At 40.7% G+C, this 17062-nt stretch overlaps 1 long non-coding RNA gene across 1 annotated transcript; it reads left to right on the forward strand.

The window, feature by feature from the left end:
- Window positions 1–1279: 1279 nt before the first annotated feature.
- On the forward strand, window positions 1280–7117 carry LOC109315719. The gene is made up of 4 exons (XR_002102590.1): window positions 1280–1487; window positions 1672–1798; window positions 1878–1977; window positions 5044–7117. It is a non-coding gene; the product is annotated as an uncharacterized LOC109315719 (long non-coding RNA).
- The last annotated feature ends 9945 nt before the right edge of the window (window positions 7118–17062 follow it).

Genomic DNA, 17062 nt, shown 5'->3' on the forward strand with positions numbered 1-17062 from the left:
GTCCACCATAGCAAATAATTTAAGATTCAGGATGAAAGATTGATCAACTGCAATTTTCAGAGGGCATAGTGCCTTTGAAAATCAGACCACTTATACCACCTAGTTATGTGGGACTTAATTAATAGACTGTTAAGGCAGTGCCCCCTAGTGTACAATACTGAAGATTGAAAGGTTTCCTCCCCTCATCTTTGATACACAAGAATTGTATGAGCACACAGAGGGAAATGCTGCACTGAGAAGCACTACCCCTTCCTTGTTTTTAGTATTTTACTTTTCTTCCCATATTTTTGGTGTTTCTATATGAATTTATAAGAAACATATTAGCTTTTAAAAATGGTTTATGTATAACATTATAGACACTATATGCTAAAAAATTATGAGTCAGCCCCTCCTCCCCAAATCATTACATTTGCCTAAAAGTCAGATTCTGATCAGAACAAAAAAAAATCTGTTTTTGATGCTTTCTTTGTCTTTTGAGCCTTTACACTTGGGTCATGTTTTTAAAAAATTTTTTTTGTAACCATGAGGGCCTAGAACGCTTTTTCAATGGAAAGCAGAGATTCTCATTTAGTCATGGATTCCAGGAGCTGGGTCTCTAAATATATTACAAAATATTTCAATATGAGAACACAAGAGTGTTCCTTGAGGGATACCCACATCTTGAATCCTGCTCATGAAGCTTTTTGGCAACAGTTTCTGACTGGTGACTGAACCTGTCATGGGCATACTCTCTGTACAGAAAGTTAAGTACACAAATACATACATAAATCTTGATTGGATTGGGGCCTTAGAGACCACATTAGGCACACCCTAGACAAGAGCAGTAGAGAATCTTGTTGCCTCTTCTTTATGAACCTGATCACATTTCTGTGTGTCAAGTAAACTTGTTATATGTGCTCTTTTTCTCCCAGCTGACACTGTAGCAAGCTATTCAAATTAGTACCAGGTTTACTGGCAAGTTCTACTACTGTAAATGCAGCTGACACGGGAAAAAGTCCTTTCACTAAAAAAGTTTTTACTAGTCCTATGAGAAAAAGGATTCCACATCTAGGACTTTTGCTGGGAAAAAATAAACAATCAAACCTCCTAACCAAAACTACAGAAAGCCCATAACTGTTCACATCCCTCCCACTCATTGGGGAGCTGTAATAGTCAAGACATAACGCACACGAGGGTAAAGAATACATATAGTACGTAACTGCAGCTAACATGCCTAATTTTGTAACTAGTGCCCCAATCCTGCAAGTATTCATGCACACCTTTAGCTTTAAGCATGTGAGTTTAATTCCATTAAAGTCATAACAAAGATGTAAATTGTTATCAGTGTGGCTACTTGTTCACAGAGTCCAGCACATGTGTAAGCATTTGCTTCCTCCTCCAAGTCCAAATACCAAGCAGAGAGAAAAACACCATGGTCTAGGCTTAACCAGGGAACAAACTATATCAAAACTGTTAAGTGAATTTACAAAGTACAGTCACAGTAAAAGGTTGGTTGATACAGTTGTGTAACAGGAGTTGGAGAAAATATCTGCTTATGTATATGTTCCATAGCATCATAGTTTATTTAAAAAAAAAAAAAAAGCTTTCCAAGGGGGAAAAACAGTGGAGTTGCATATTTCCCAGAGAGCTTCCTCCTGGATTCCACACTTGCTTGCATTTCTCTTTTAATAGATCACAGTTAGTTTTAGTGGAGAAGTTTTGTCTTGGAACAAGGAACCCTATTAGGGAGAATTATTCTGAGTTGTGATGAGGAAAGATCTGAATCAGATACAGCTTCACAAAGACTGTCCTCTTTACAGTAAGCATTTTTCTCTTGTTGTTGAGCCAGTGAATTTACAGTTGAAAAGCTCATTTGCTTGTGTCTTTTTTTTTTTAAGGTATAACTTAGTTTTCCATCCATCTCTGATCAGAAATGACTGACCTGCACATCCTAACCATTCACAACAATTAAGACATAAACCTGCTGTGGGAAAACAGGTTCTCTTTCATGCCCATATCACAAAAGGTGTACGTGGATTTGGGGGTGGGGAGAGGGTTTTGGTCTGTGTTAATCCTGACTAGGTAATGGTTAAAGAGAGTTTGAACTTTGTCACTATTTTACTTTCTAACATTTGCTAAATGCATCTGTTACTTTTATACCTCTAGAAAGATAAGACAGCTACATTATTAATAAATTTAAATACATATACTTATAAATCAGCTGGGCTCTTTCCTGTGCTGTTCTAACTTCTAGTACTGTTCCCTCCTTTTTGAGAGGCAGTCATTTCCCGCTGAGACATCTTACTTATTTGTTTGCTCTTTTTTGGTCTTTGCCAAGACAGTACACTTCTGTTGTCTCTCTTCACTTGGGTATTGAATTCTAACTTTTTCTTACCAGTGAGCAGATCAGGCCAATACATTGTATCCCAGCTTCAAATAGAAAGATCTGTACCTTTGACAGGTAGTTGTCATGGTGTAGATTGTCTTTTTTATCCACAACAGCTGAAAGTTTATGTATGCTAAATTATTTATGAATTCAGATTGGGGTGCAAAGGTGTTAATGAAAACAAAAAAAACCAAAAACAAAATATCAAATATCAAAAAACCCTCAGACAAACTACTTACAAACATGAAATGCTAAAATTTGGTCCCCTGGTTACTTTAAAGGACGAAATGTGCAGCTTTTTTAGAAGGGGCTGTCTTTGTATTACATTCTGAGAAGCACAGACATATTTTTTCCATTGTTTTAATACTGAGTAGTGCTTGTATGCATTATGGCTGCAGTGTATAATCTAGTAATCGCCTGCATGTGGCATAGACACTTCAGCCAGTTAATTTTGCTGTTTCTCCTTCTTCTGAAACTAAATCTTTAGTTTTTATTTCTGTGGAGAAGTCTGCTTAATGACAGAATATTAATAGATTTCAAGGCCCAAAGGCCTATTTATCCAGTCTGTTCTCCTGTATGATACATGCTATTAAATTTCATTGAGTGGTTCCTCATGTAAGTGTACCTTAATTTTTTGTATCTGCCATAATGGGCTTCTTTTGCAGTTCTGAAGCCAGTTCCTTTGGTATACTAGCAAAAATACTCTCCCTAGATGATTAAGCCAGAGATTTCCAGTGATGCTATTTCCTTTAGAAATCTCACCTGACTTTAGAATTTTCTTTAGCAGGACGTACATTTGCAAGCTGTGCTCCACATTCACCAAAAGCACTTTTCCTCTGCACCGAATTGCAGGGAATGTCTGACTATGTCTCAGGTCAGAATTGAACCTCTTGAGTCTTAAAATCTGGACTCCATTTGATACATTTTGTTGGCTTTCCCACAGTGTAGTTATAGCCTCACTTTTGCTATCGAGCCTTTTGATTAAAGTCCATGATTTTATCATTCTTTTCCCCACAGGCATCTGTATCTTTCATTTTCAAAACTGTCACTGTTAAAAGGCACACCTGAAGTTTAAACACAACTGTCTAATTGTGAATACTGATAATGACCTTGCAGATTGATGGTTAGGGTACTTGTGTGGGAGAGATGGGTTTCCAATCCCCTCAGGCAGAGAGACATGAACCTCACTTACCCATATCATTGATGAGTTCCCTAACCCCAAGATGGGGGCCCACCACTGGATATTGTATAGAGCCCAACACACGCCTGAGAGTATCTAGCAAAGCTAAGCAGAGGAATGCTTAGTTTTCGGATCTGATTGGGCATAGGCGTAAGTTAAATGCTGAGCCAAGGTGCTTCTGGGCATGTGCCTAAGAAGAAATTTAGGAACCTGGGGATCTTTAAATAAAAAAAAAATTATGGCATTTCTAGAGTATAAGCGCCTCAAGGGTTTGGTGGCAGGTGGACAGGGGGTTCAGGATCTCAATTCTGGACCTGTGTGGCATTTGGGCATTTAAGTCCCATTTCATAAATCTATGTCTTCTTTTGGATCTGATCCTTAGTTTCTACTGATGTTTCTGAGCCCTTAATATTAAAAGCACATCTCTATGGCTCTTAACTCCCTCCTACTATAATTTTAAATAATTGATAAACATGCACCTGAAGATATAAAATAGAAAGATTCCTAATATTTCTTTTGGGATCCTACTAACATGAGTTAACAGAAAAAAACCCTAAAAGCTATCACTTGAAAGTAATTGTTTTTATCAAGACATTTTATTTTATTCTTGCTGTCAGGATAACTAGGAGTAGACAGCTCACCAGTTAACCAAATGCTACTAGCTACTGAATTCAGTGGTATCAAAGTAACTGCATTGTCAGGCTTTTTATTTATTTATAAACACCATATGCCTGTCATGTCAGAGACCCAGTGGACATCATGTATGCATTCATTAGCCTGCTGGAAAAAAAAACAAAGACCCCCTTGATTATATTGCACACCAGTTATTCTTGCCAGGGCTTTCTTTCAATATTTGCTCACAGTGTTAAATTAGTAGATATTTCTGATGTTTGAAAAAGGAACACAATTGATAAAATACTTGTTGCTTAAAGATCTCCATTTTATACACGGCTGAAAATTAAACATTAAATATTTCCTCTTTTGTCTGTCAAGTAAAAAATATCATTTTGGTTACTGGAATATCTATTTCTGCTGAAGTTCCATAAGGCCTTAAGCTGTGAAAGCACTCATCTCATAATGTGAGACTCTGCTTTGTCTTGTAATCACTGCATTTCTGAACAACAGTCCCGTTAAAAAAAGAACAAAATATCTAACCAATGTGCTGTTCCATATGCATAAATGAGAGATAATCTGACTGCATGATATGGAATCTTAAATTCTCTGGTAGGCTAAAAAGGTGTCTGTAAAGTACACTTGCGTTGTTATATTTACCGCTGTGTGGCAGATGTAGAACCATCATTATTTAATTTCCAGTTCCTGACCAATGTACAATTGTTATCTGTAGCATATTCTTGGGGGCATGGCCAGTTCCTGTTGTAATTTCTGTTGTTAAAAAAACTTTTACTACTTCTCTTAGAAGATTATTACTCTGTCTTTTCAGACTTCACTGTAGAATATATTTTCCCCTGATATCTGTTTATCTTGTTATTTTTCATAGTGCATATCCATGTGACATTCAGGCAATGATTAACCAGATTTTTCCTTCAACAAGCCTTAGAGTTATGTGACCATTGTGATCCCATGTTCCTCTAAACATCGATTGACAGCCCAGTTTGGCAGTCTAATGGGAATTTTGCCTCAGTAGGGACTGCAGAAATAGGTTTAAAAGGTTCCAGTCCCTCAGTCAGCAAGAGTCAAAGCTTGTGAAACGAGGGGTGTAAGCCATACAGGAAATTATGAGGTAATAGGTATAGCTGAGATGTAAGATATGCATGTAGTGGGGCTCAGAACAGAAGTAATGAGTGTAATTGGAGTAAGCTGGGGTAAGGGAACATGTGGACTGGCCTGCAGGAAAAGGTGAAAGGAGATGCATCAGCCAAACAACAGGGGACATGTTAAGTGAGACAATATATGCAAGCAAGAACATAAAGTGAGGACTAAGCTGTCCCAGGCTGGTGAAACTGAGCAAGGGATCAGAGCACATGCTGATCTGGGCAGAAATTCAGAGCTCCCACACGTTCCCCCCCACAAGACATGTCGGGCGGTAGGGAAATGTTCAACCCTTAAAAGAGAAATCAAGCAACGTGGAGGCATGAGCAGCCTCAGACACCTGTGGATTTGCAAACCCACTGAGATGCTAGCTGGAGTGGGAAAAGCAGAATCTGAGGCCCGTCTCAGTACACACTGACCTACCTGTTCTCATCAAGGCAGATCCAGAACAGTCATTTGCTAGCATTGTAGCTGGATGGCTGAAGGTAAAAACATAACTCTCTCTGTCCCACTCCCACACCTATCCAGAGGACTGTTTGTGCTTACTCCTATTTTGGTACCTGATAGGGCCATAAATGCTCAGAGCTGCCTGCTGTGTCAGTTCCCCATAGACCACACTACCCACGCAACTCACTTCATGGCTGTACAGCAAATTGTGGAAGCGGTGAGGAAAAGTGTTGTGGGCAAAATTCTCAGTGAACAAAACCTGGCATAGTGCTGATGAATTACATGAAATCATGCCAATTTATATTGGCTCAGGATCTGGCCACGTATCAAGACAACACCTGAAGGCTAGCAACCAGAAATGCACTGAAGCCTAGTAGTAGGGTGCATCCTGACTTAAAGCAAAGCAGGCATTTTAGGTGTGAAGTCAGAAGGTAAATGCATATGTAGGGTAAACGCTCATGCAGGGAAAAACTTGTTAACACATGCAGAGGATCAGGTAGTGGTCATGCTAATGGTTCACTACTGGGGAATCTCCTCTGTGAGCCATTAGATGCCTGACACATGAATACCACCACCACCACCACACCATTGGATTCAGAAATTGACTTTCACACTCTTGCATCCTGTTATTTAATCCAGGCTGAACAGCCTCCAGAGAACTCGCTTCCACATTGACCTTAGGAATTTGACAAGCTCTACTTTACAGCCAAGGGATGCCATACTCTCACTTCCTGAATTGAACTGAATGCTGGGTTTTGGTTTATTTGTTAACAGGAGGAGTCAAAACTTGTATTTTTGTACTAAGCTGCTGTAATAAATGGAGTTTACAGGCCACTGAACTGTCACTCAGCTTGCCAGGCTGTGCAAATAAGGGACAGAATTTGCCCTTGTCCTACAGTTACTGTGGTCCTGTGAGCTGCTGCAAAGGCAGTGTCTGGTGCGTCCCAGTGTGAACAAGGGAAACTATGTCCACAGACCTGTTATATCTCTTCCCATACAGGATACAAAATAAATGAAGCCCTGGCTCTGTCTCCTCCCAACCTTGGCCTAAGCATACTGGTCAGTGCATGCTAAGTGACTGATACTGCCTCTTGCCTGATGTGGAGGGAGGCTGGAGGAGGGAATTTTGACCATGCGTCAGCTCATGGATCACCACCGCTATGTGCTACCCCATCCTTTAGGCTGACTGTAGCCTAGCCCATAATAAGGGCTAGACTCATTGCAGTTTAGCCCATAATGAGGTGGGGAGTTGTGAGATAGGAGTAAGTAGTAAGGAGATCATAATAGAGGTGATGTTGCAACAAATTGTTTACGTGTTCACTCACATTTTCTGTTTCAAAGTATGTTGGCACTCAGATATTTTCAGTCTAAGCCTAGTCATTTCCTATTTACTTTGTAGATACTTGTTGATTCAAGTGAAACTACTGTTAAAACCACCTTTTCCTAGGTTACAACAAAAAACATATAAAGGTTGCACAAAAATAGTAATAGTAACGTGGTGTCTTCGTTTCAGAAGGATCCTGAATAGCTTTTCAGTCTCTTGTTTACCACCTCAGTATTGCCACATCCACATGAGTGAATATACTATATTTTCTTGCATACAACATGCCTGGAATGTAATACTTAACTTGTTTTTGAAAAGCAGAGTGAAGAAAAGAGGTCTTCCTTTGCACTAAGTAACTGAGTGGCAGCGGTTAGGGAACAGAGCCTGCTCGTTGTTCTGCTCCTTGTGGATCACTGCAGATTTTACTTTTGGTGTGAGCCAGTCAGTGGCAGGGCTTTCTTTTACTGTATTTCTCACATATAATGCACACTCCAATTTCCAGTGGCTAGCTTTTGCGTGAATGGTACATGTATGAGAAAATATGGTAATACATCTTTTAAAGGAGGGTAGAGAAAAATAACTTCAACTGATTTTTATTTGTATTTATTTGTAGGTAAAATGCTCAGAATTAGAATTTGGTCAGGGCATTAAGGTTAACTTTCTTATTCTTGGGGAAAACATCAATAGGCACTTCTTCATGCTCTCATCCTAAATGTCAGGAACTCTACAATTTTCTTGCTATTTTCCAGCTGGTATAATAAAAGGTATAATTTTGGAACCAAGAGTTCTAGTTTTTTGTAGGAACTCTGCAGTACATTTATCTTCAGCAACATGGTGCTCTCTCTTCAGAAACAACACCTACTGAATCACTACTAGCTTGTGCCACAGCCTAGAGAGAAGCTCAGAACCGGATTGTGGCAAGACCCTAGCCTGGTGTGCAAGCTCAGATGAGTTTATACCCCATGAGTGTGTCTAGAACACAGTGATGAGTTTGATAAAAGGTCAGTATCATCAACATTCTCAGATTCTTTATTGTTCTGGCTTGGAAAGGCCACATAATTTTTCCTTTTAAAAATCTTATGGCCTTATAATATTGAATTAAAATAATACTGGGAACATCTATATGAGATACTGCTGAGTTGCCTAATTAGCTCTGCAGTAAAGCATCACTGTTTACACAAGCAGTGCTAATAGGCTGGAGTAAACTAATTAACTCCACCATAAAATAGTACTGCCAACACAAGTACTATTCTACAGCAGAGTTATTTACTCTACTGCAACACACATGTAGACAGTGACCAAGGCTGGCTGGGGCACAAAGGTGCTACGGTGCAGGGCTGCCTGCCTGCCACCCTCATGCCTCAGCTAGCCCCTTTGCAGCACACTGAACTGGGATGGAGCAACTCCAGGCTGGTAGGCTGACCCCTTGAACCCCCTGCCAGTTGGTGTTGCTCTACTCTGGCTTAATGTGCTATGGTCCTAGGTGCATATGTAAACTCTGCTCTTGGAAGCAATAAATTCTGGTGTGAACTGTGCTAGAGTTTATTGCACTGCACTAATTTCACATGTAGATGCACCCACTGTTTTCCTGATTGATGGCCTTCAGTCTGAAGGTTTATTGTGCATCCGCGGTATGTGCTTATCCAGAAAGAAGCACACAACTTGCCATGCTTCAATGCCTCTTTCTTCTCTATTTTGGATGATCTTTGCCAGGATGCTACAGCTGTATGTCAAGAGGTAGCTTTTCAAAAAAGGCCCTGATAGCTATTGGCTTTCCCTTTGTGATTACCAAGTTGGGTTTCATTCTGAGAGAGATTTTTCTGTTCCAAGAAAAATGGACTCCATCAGCGTAACTCAGTCAGATTAAAGATTATTAGTTGATATAGCATAAAGTGCTCAGCTTCGTACATGCCACAAAATGTCCCTGGCCTACTGAGCTAATAGTCTAAACTGTATAGCATCATAGCAAGGCACAGCAGGAATCATGAAGGATGGAACTCATTTAACAATGTTATTAATTCTAATTAACATAATAAATTGGAATCCTAGTGCCCTAGAACAGTAGTTTGTTTAAAGCCCCCTAGAACTCATCATACATGGAGTACTATACAGCCCATGCTGGAGGTAGACTATATTGAATAGAACCAAACTGGAAAAGTAAGAAAAGTTTGTATTCATACACATTTTTGTTGTTTTCCCCACCCCCACTAGGTAGAAGATTGGTAGCTTTAGTCTGTTAACTGTTGTCTGGCTATTTATTTGTCTTTACTTCATCTTTGAAATTGAATACAGAAATAAGATACAAGCATAAATAAATCAGCAAGAAGGTTTCTCAGCACCAATAAACTAAACAAAAGAAACAGAACACCAGACAGTGTTCACTTATTAATGGTATCTTCATGAATGTTAAACCTTTGAAAGGAAGGGAACATTTGTTCTTGTTTAATTCTCAAGTCTGTTAATTGGGTTTTGTTAATGTTGAGAAAAAATGTGCTAGAGTTGAATTGAATTTGCTTTTCAATTTAATTTAGAGATATATGTGAAGCACTAGGAAGATAATTTTTAAGGAGGTATATAACGCAGTGGGCACAAGAACTACATCTTACTGCTTCTACTTAAGTAGAGGAAAAGTTAGATGATAGGGAGGTTGGTTGTGTGGCTGTGTTGACTGGGGTCCTGAGAAATATAACCTTGGCAATTCATTTAGACCCTGTTCCTGCCAAATACTTAACCGTAAGTAGATGAAAACCCCCCCTGAAAGCAGTGAGATTCCTCATGTACTTAAAGCTAACCATCTGCATAGATGTTTTCAGAAGTGGAGGACAGTCTCTTATAATGCCTATGTAATTCTTAGTTGGGGCTTCTAGGTATGCCTGTGATATTACTACTGCTAAATATTAGGGAACACATTCTTAGTGTGAGATTTAGTAGGCGATGCAATAATACGCCAATTTAAGAATACCATTTGAGACATTCAAAATTAGACTGCACAAAATATTTGAAGGTACAATGTAGGCTAGGCCAGAAATACTGTATTTTCTCAGATACAACATTCTGCAAAAATGCACATTTGTTTTTGAAAGGCAGAATGAAGGAAAAAAGATCTTTGCTTGTTGTAGTAAGTAACTGAGCAGCAGCAGTTAGGAAGCCAAGCCTGCTCAATGTTCTGCTCCCTGAGAGCCCCATGCAAATTTTACTTTCATTTTTGGCCTCTAAGTAGGGATCTCCGTAAATTGTGCCAGAAGTCCCCGCTACAACAGATCCTTTAAAGTTTTTCCTTTTGCTGCTTGTCCACTCCCCCTCCCCTCCTGCTCGATTGGTGGAGGTTTTAAACATGCTGTGGTTTTTGCTTTCCCAGTAATCTGCAGCAAATGGCCCAGCTGGCAGGGCATCAGGGTTGGGGGGTGGGGGAGGCAAGTGGCAAAATGAAAAACATTAAAGGAGTCACTGGAGGGGGGCACTTCTGGCACAATTTATGGAGATCCCTACCTATAAGACAGAAACTGCTCTTACAATATTTCTTACATATAAAGTGCACTTGAATTTCCAGGAACTGGTTTTTGGAAAAAGATACATGCTATATGTGAGAAAACACAGTAATACTGCAATGGCAAGAGAATATATTAAAGGGTCTTAAGTCTTCTCCATCACCAGTTTCTGAGACCCACCCTGCAAAGGCTGTATACTTTCTCTTACCATAGAATCATATCTTTTCTGTGCACAGCTAAGAGTTTCATAGTTAATGTGAGCTAATCAACACCCTTGGGATGAGGCCGAGGGACAAAGTCCCTAAAATCTACTTGCTGCTTATGAGTAAAGTTTACTGGTGTTTGGAAGCAGCTCCTAGAAAGTTGTCAGTTTCTATACTATTAACCACATGTTGGCTTAGAAGAATTAACATCCATATGATCAGTAAAACAGCACAAAAATGGATTTATGTGTGGATCTGTTCAAAAAACTTGCTGATCTGGTTCATCATTGACCTTCCTATTCTCTGAAAAGAACCTCTTTGCATTTGATAATCTTTCCATATTTTTAAATAACACGTACATTTGGAAATAGGTCTATGTGGTAGGATTCCTCATCAGGATTGAATGTTACAAAGACACTTACTGCATGGTCTTCCAGTCACCAATAGTCTCTATTTTAATTAACTCTTGCAAATATTTGTTAATATAAAGGATTCAGAGTTTTCATTCTCCCCTAACCTTCCCTAAAGGTTTTACTGGGTGAGAAGGTGATGTGATCGTGAAATACCATGAAGAAATCTGTAACAAATTCTTTTCTAGATTAATTTATTTTTTCCTGTTAAAACAAAATGAGAAACCCAAGCTAGTTTTGACTAACCCTGCTGCCTCCCAAATCTGAGCTGCTCCCAGTTATGAGCACTCAAAAATAGCCTCAGTGAATTTGCTGCTACGTCTGGTGCCAATGTAGGTGCAAGGTCATTTGTTTCCTTTGCTGTCTCTGATATTCCAAAAAGGTAACTTATGTCACAAGGAGTTTGGAAGCTGGAGATGAGGAAAAGGGTAGTAATGTTACCTCCACTACTTTATTACTGAGCTACATTTCTAAATGCTTCATTTCCATGTCAGTGTCTTTTCTGGCTATTTTCCCCCCCTAGCAATAGAAAGAAACAGTTTTATTACCTTTAAATTACAGGCAGTGAGTTTGCAGTTTTTGCTCTGATCCTTGCATTTCTTGTGTACCTGAAACACTCTTTGACATGCTGGCAAGTATATAGAATCTGATTCCCCTTTAACTTAGAAGGGCCTCTGTTCTGTGTTCCAGAATCTTATTAAAAAATAAATAAAAACAAAGTTAAGTCTTTGGCTGCTGTGGTTGCAAAGGGAAACCATAAAAATTCTGACCTCAGTGGGCGCATCTACACGAAACACTAAATGTACTGTAGACTAATTCTACTGAGCATTAGCGCATCACAACAAAAGCTACTTTAATGCACAGTAGAATTAGCCTACTGTGCATTAGCATTACAAAAAAGGTGTTAGCCAGAGCTACTGAGCAGTAGCGCCAGTTACTGCACATTGCGTTAACACCTGTTTTTACAGGTACTAAACTTAATACTCAGTAACTACAGTATATTAATGCGCATGTAGACATGCTCAGTGTAGACATGATTTCATGTCAGAAAATAAGGGAAACTACAGACCTGCATATTCTACTAAAAGTACCTGTGTCCACTATGAAAGTACCTATGTCGCTATGGTCACTATGAATGAGCCTGGGTCTGGGAGACACCATCACTGTGGTGTTTTTTTTAAAAACTGCTTGACAGGAAAAAAAAGATGCCTAGCAGAATCCAGTGGTACATAAGAGCTCTACCAATGGTTATGCAGATCCAGTTGATCATTTCTGCCCCACCAAACAAGTTAAAGAGATCCTCAGAGCCTATGGCTCTACTGAAACCACACCTAAGAGGCATCACACTCAACTTCAGTGGAGCCTGCACTATCAGAGCTTGAATATTTTCACAGTGTCCCATGAATGGTGCTGCATTTGGTGACTGATGCAGGTGGGAGCATGTTTTGTGGAGGGAGCCTGGAAAATGCCATCTTTTATTTTCTAATCATGCCTTGAACCTACAACAATATAAAATCAGAATAACCATTGAAAACAATTGTGCGTATTGTGTCATAGTTCTTAAACAGGTCTTTTAGTTGGTCTCAGTGCAGGGAGGGCTGCTTGAAAACTGATGGCAGGATCAGACCTTGTGCAATTACAATGGTGTAACTGCAAACAGAATCAGGCTCACAAAATTCTAACTTTGCAGTAGCATGTGGGGGGAGAATCGAGTAACCAGTTACAAAAAAAACTGTAATGAGTTTATTATAATTTTTTGGTCAAGTATTCTTAAGAGAGACCCTTGTTTGGCCAAGTAGCTCAACTTTCAGCATCTCTTCTTTAGATAGTTCAGGAAACCATTAAAAACAAAGCCAAAACAAAACCAAACAAAAAAAGCCAAAAACCTTTGGCCATTGTTTGGAATGAGGGCTGTTGCTGATTAGAAGCAAAATACATTCAGGAAATATTTGTTGCCATAGCTACTGCACTAAGATGATTCCTCTTTCTGTTTTACAGATTGTATTTCATTAATTCAAATATTTATAAATAAGTCCCCATAGGGCCAAAAATAAATGAAGCAAAGTGAAGTTGCAGTGAAGTCTTTGGATGTGTAGCTCTTTGTGTACAGATGAGGGCCCTTATTCAGCAAGGTGCTCAAAGTGCATGACTTTGAACATTTGAATAATCCCATTGACCTCTTTGGGACTGCTGACATGCATAAAGGTATTCACATGGTTTGCAGGCACAGAGCCCAAGAAAAGAAGTGAACATTTCCATTCTGAAAAGAATTTACACCGTCAGAACTGTCATCAGCTGTAGTGTGCACAAGCCTTTAAAACACTTAAGCCAACAGCAAGGAAAGCCAACAAAATAATATGTTGGCAGCTAATAACAGAAGGCTTGATTCAGTTTAACTCCTACCACCAAGCACACAATAGAAGCCAGCATACTGAAGCCACAAGTCAATATTTTGTGGCTTCAGTAGTACATCTGGTACATTGGATTGTCAATTCCAGAATCCTCTTGATTACTAATGATGTGCTCTAAAGTAAGATGATCCATGCATTATTGTGTATGAAAAAGATATACAAATTCATTGTTTTTCATAACCGAGGCTGTGCTTTGACTTTCAGATGCAAAAAACAAGAATGCAGCCCTCTAATTAGCTGTCTGTAATCATCACATGTAGGATATTGTCTGATACACAATTTGGGCCAATGCATTTTGTTTCCCTTCATGGTAAAAGGTTGTAACAATGAAAACAGTTAACCCTTCCTTTTTCACCCAACCCTCAATATCATAAGGGCCTAAAAACCTGTCCTTCTTGCCTTGAAGTTAATAGCATAGCTCACAGTGACTTAAAAAGGAGCAATAGAGCAAGTTTCTTGATAGCAGAGCCCCTCTTGTAGATTAGCTCACTGCCCTAAAAGGGTTGTGACTGAACCCTCACCCCTATCCCCTAGATCCATCCCTGCACACAAATCTAATTTTTTTCACTATTTCTCTTACCTGTCTTCTTTTGTTTCACTTCTATTCTCATTTCCACAGCTTTTTCCTTTGTTTTTTATAATTCTCTGTCTTTTGCTCCCTTTCTCCCCACTTGCTAGAAGTCTACACGTTGCTTAGAGTGGGATCCTACATTTACAGTTCTTGGAATCAGGCCACATAATGTCTTGTGGTATTTGGGCCTAAGCTGTGTAGCAGGACGAAAAGGGGTGTGTATTGCTTGAGCCTATAATCCCCAACATATAACTTGTAGCTTCCTAGGAGTGGTCAGGTTGTTTTGCTATAGCCATAGCAGTACATTTGCTGTGGAAATTGGGGTATATTCAGACTTAGGTGCCTTCTCATACTTCCACTGTTTTTATTACTCGTCTCAAGTTCTTCTAGGATTAGTATCTGGCCCCCACATTCTCCATTCTTGGCGTACAGTGGCAGAATACTGCATCTCTGAAGAGAGGCATATAGCATTTTTCAAGAAGTTTTTCCAAGCCTGCTGAAGATAGATCTAAAATGTACACATCTTCATGATTCACAGGTCGTGTAAGCATCTATGGAGGTGAAGGATTTTTGTGGATTATATCTTTTATTGGACCAACTGTATGGTTGGGATAGATTTAGATAAACATTCTTGGCATGAATTCTTCTTTAGCTGATGAACAGACAGATTTTCACAGCATAGTGAAAATCACTTTTGCCAGGAGTAAGTTCCTATTACTAACAATATCATTTCCTTAGAAACAACATTTTGTATTAATTTATTTTGTATTACCAATTTGGCACATGTAATGCTTTGTTCTTCCTCTTCCATATTTTTCCAGACTGCACCTTCTGCTGGACTTGAAAACTTAGAAAATCTTTCCTAACCATCTGCTTTGGAAGGGGTTTTTCAGTAAGACTGTCATCTTCTGGAAGAGGGAATCCAGGTACCTGCTTTCAAAAGTGTTTAGTTTTTGGTTAAAAAACCCCTTTGCTACAGTGTTTTGTATAGCATGCTCTCAGTGGGGAAAAAGGCAAGATAATTAATCACCCAATATAAAAATGAAAAAAACGGAAGTGTGGATCTTGTCCATGAACATACAGCAGTCGCAACCTTCTCTTAAATTTTCCTAGATTTCTGGAAAGCCTGACTTAAGGAGTCTCACCATCCAGCGCAAGGTGGCAAAGGCCTACAGCAAGGCAGCACCCCTGCACTGCAGGAGGACGGACTTCAATGAGGTAAGGAGAACAGTCGGGGAAGCACTGAGCTCCCAGAGGGGAGGGGAGCCAGGTGTCCAAGGACAGTGGTCGCTCCTTAAGGAGATGATCCTCCAAGCCCAAAGGGAGGTAATCCCAACACAGATCAAAGGGAGCAGGAGAGCACATAAGCCCCCATGGCTCACCAAAAGCATCCGGGAATGTCTCCGAGCAAAAAGGGAGGCGTACACCCAATGGAAGGGAGGGGCCATCACCAGGGAGGACTATACTGCAGTTGCTTGGGGCTGCAGGGGGGCAGTCAGGAAGGCCAAGGTGGAGATGGAACTGGGACTGGCTTCCCATATCAAGGACAACAAGAAGTCCTTCTTTAAATACATAGGGGGTAAAAAGAAGGTTCCGGGTAATGTGGGGCCTCTGCAGAACAGGTTAGGAAATTTGGTTGTCACACCAGACGACAAAGCCAACATCTTTAATGATTTCTTTGCCTCCATTTTCCTAAGCACGGACCGGAACAGTCACCCCCCGCTAGGCCTCCCTCAGGGCCCAGGGGAGGTGCACCTAGGCCAAAGGTTAGTGAGGAACTAGTCAGGGAACTTCTGGAGGGACTGGACATATTCAAGTTGGCTGGTCGGATGATCTCCACCCCAGAGTAGTGAGGGAATTGGCTGAGATCATTGCAGGACCCCTGGCACGGCTTTACGAGCACTCATGCTGCTCTGGTGTGGTGCCAGAGGACTGGAAGAGGGCCAACGTGGTTCCCATCTTCAAAAAAGGGAGGAAAGAGGACCTGGGAAACTATAGGCCAGTTAGTCTTACCTCGATCTTGGGCAAGCTTTTTGAGAAAATTATTCTGGCACATATCCACAAGGGACCAGCAGGGGAGATTATGCTTCAGGGCGAACCACACGGGTTCATTAGCGGCGGGTCCTGTCAGACCAACCTGGTGGCCTTCTATGACCATGTCACAAAATCCTTAGATGCAGGGGTAGCAGTGGCCATAATCTTCCTGGACTTTCGGAAGGCCTTCGACGCTGCCTCTCACCCCATTCTCATTAAAAAACTAGGGGATTGTGGTGTCGACACCTACATTGTCAAATGGGTCACTAACTGGCTGGAGGACCGCACCCAGAGAGTGGTAGTGGATGGGTCATTTTCGACCTGGAGGGATGTCGGCAGAGGATCCGGGTCTCCATCCAGATGGACTTGAGTCTCGGCAGTGGTCCCTCAATCCCCCAGGGCTCGGTCCTCGGGCCCGCACTGTTCAACATCTTCATCAGTGACTTGGACGAGGGAGTAAAAAACACCCTGTTCAAATTTGCTCATGGCACTATGATGTGGGGGGATGTGGGCACACTAGAAGGAAGCAACAGGCTTCAATAGGTTACAGGTTACAGGGGTGGACAGGTTACAGGGGTGGGCGGATGAGAATAAGATGGGATTCAACACTGACAAGTACGAAGTGATGCACCTGGGGAGGAAGAACCGGCACCATAACTACATGCTGGGGAACTCCCTTCTCGTCAGTACAGAGGCAGAAAAGGATCTTGGAGTCATCACTGATGCCAAGATGAACATGGGCCGGCAGTGTGGGGATGTAGTCAGGAAGGCAAACTGCACCTTGTCATGAATCCACAGATGCATCTTGAGCAGGTCCAAGGAGGTGATCCTTCCCCTCTATGTGGCACTGGTCAGGCCA

This window comes from Crocodylus porosus, unplaced genomic scaffold, assembly GCF_001723895.1.
Source record: "Crocodylus porosus isolate Cpor-Errol unplaced genomic scaffold, CroPor_comp1, whole genome shotgun sequence".
Lineage (NCBI taxonomy): Eukaryota > Metazoa > Chordata > Crocodylia > Crocodylidae > Crocodylus > Crocodylus porosus.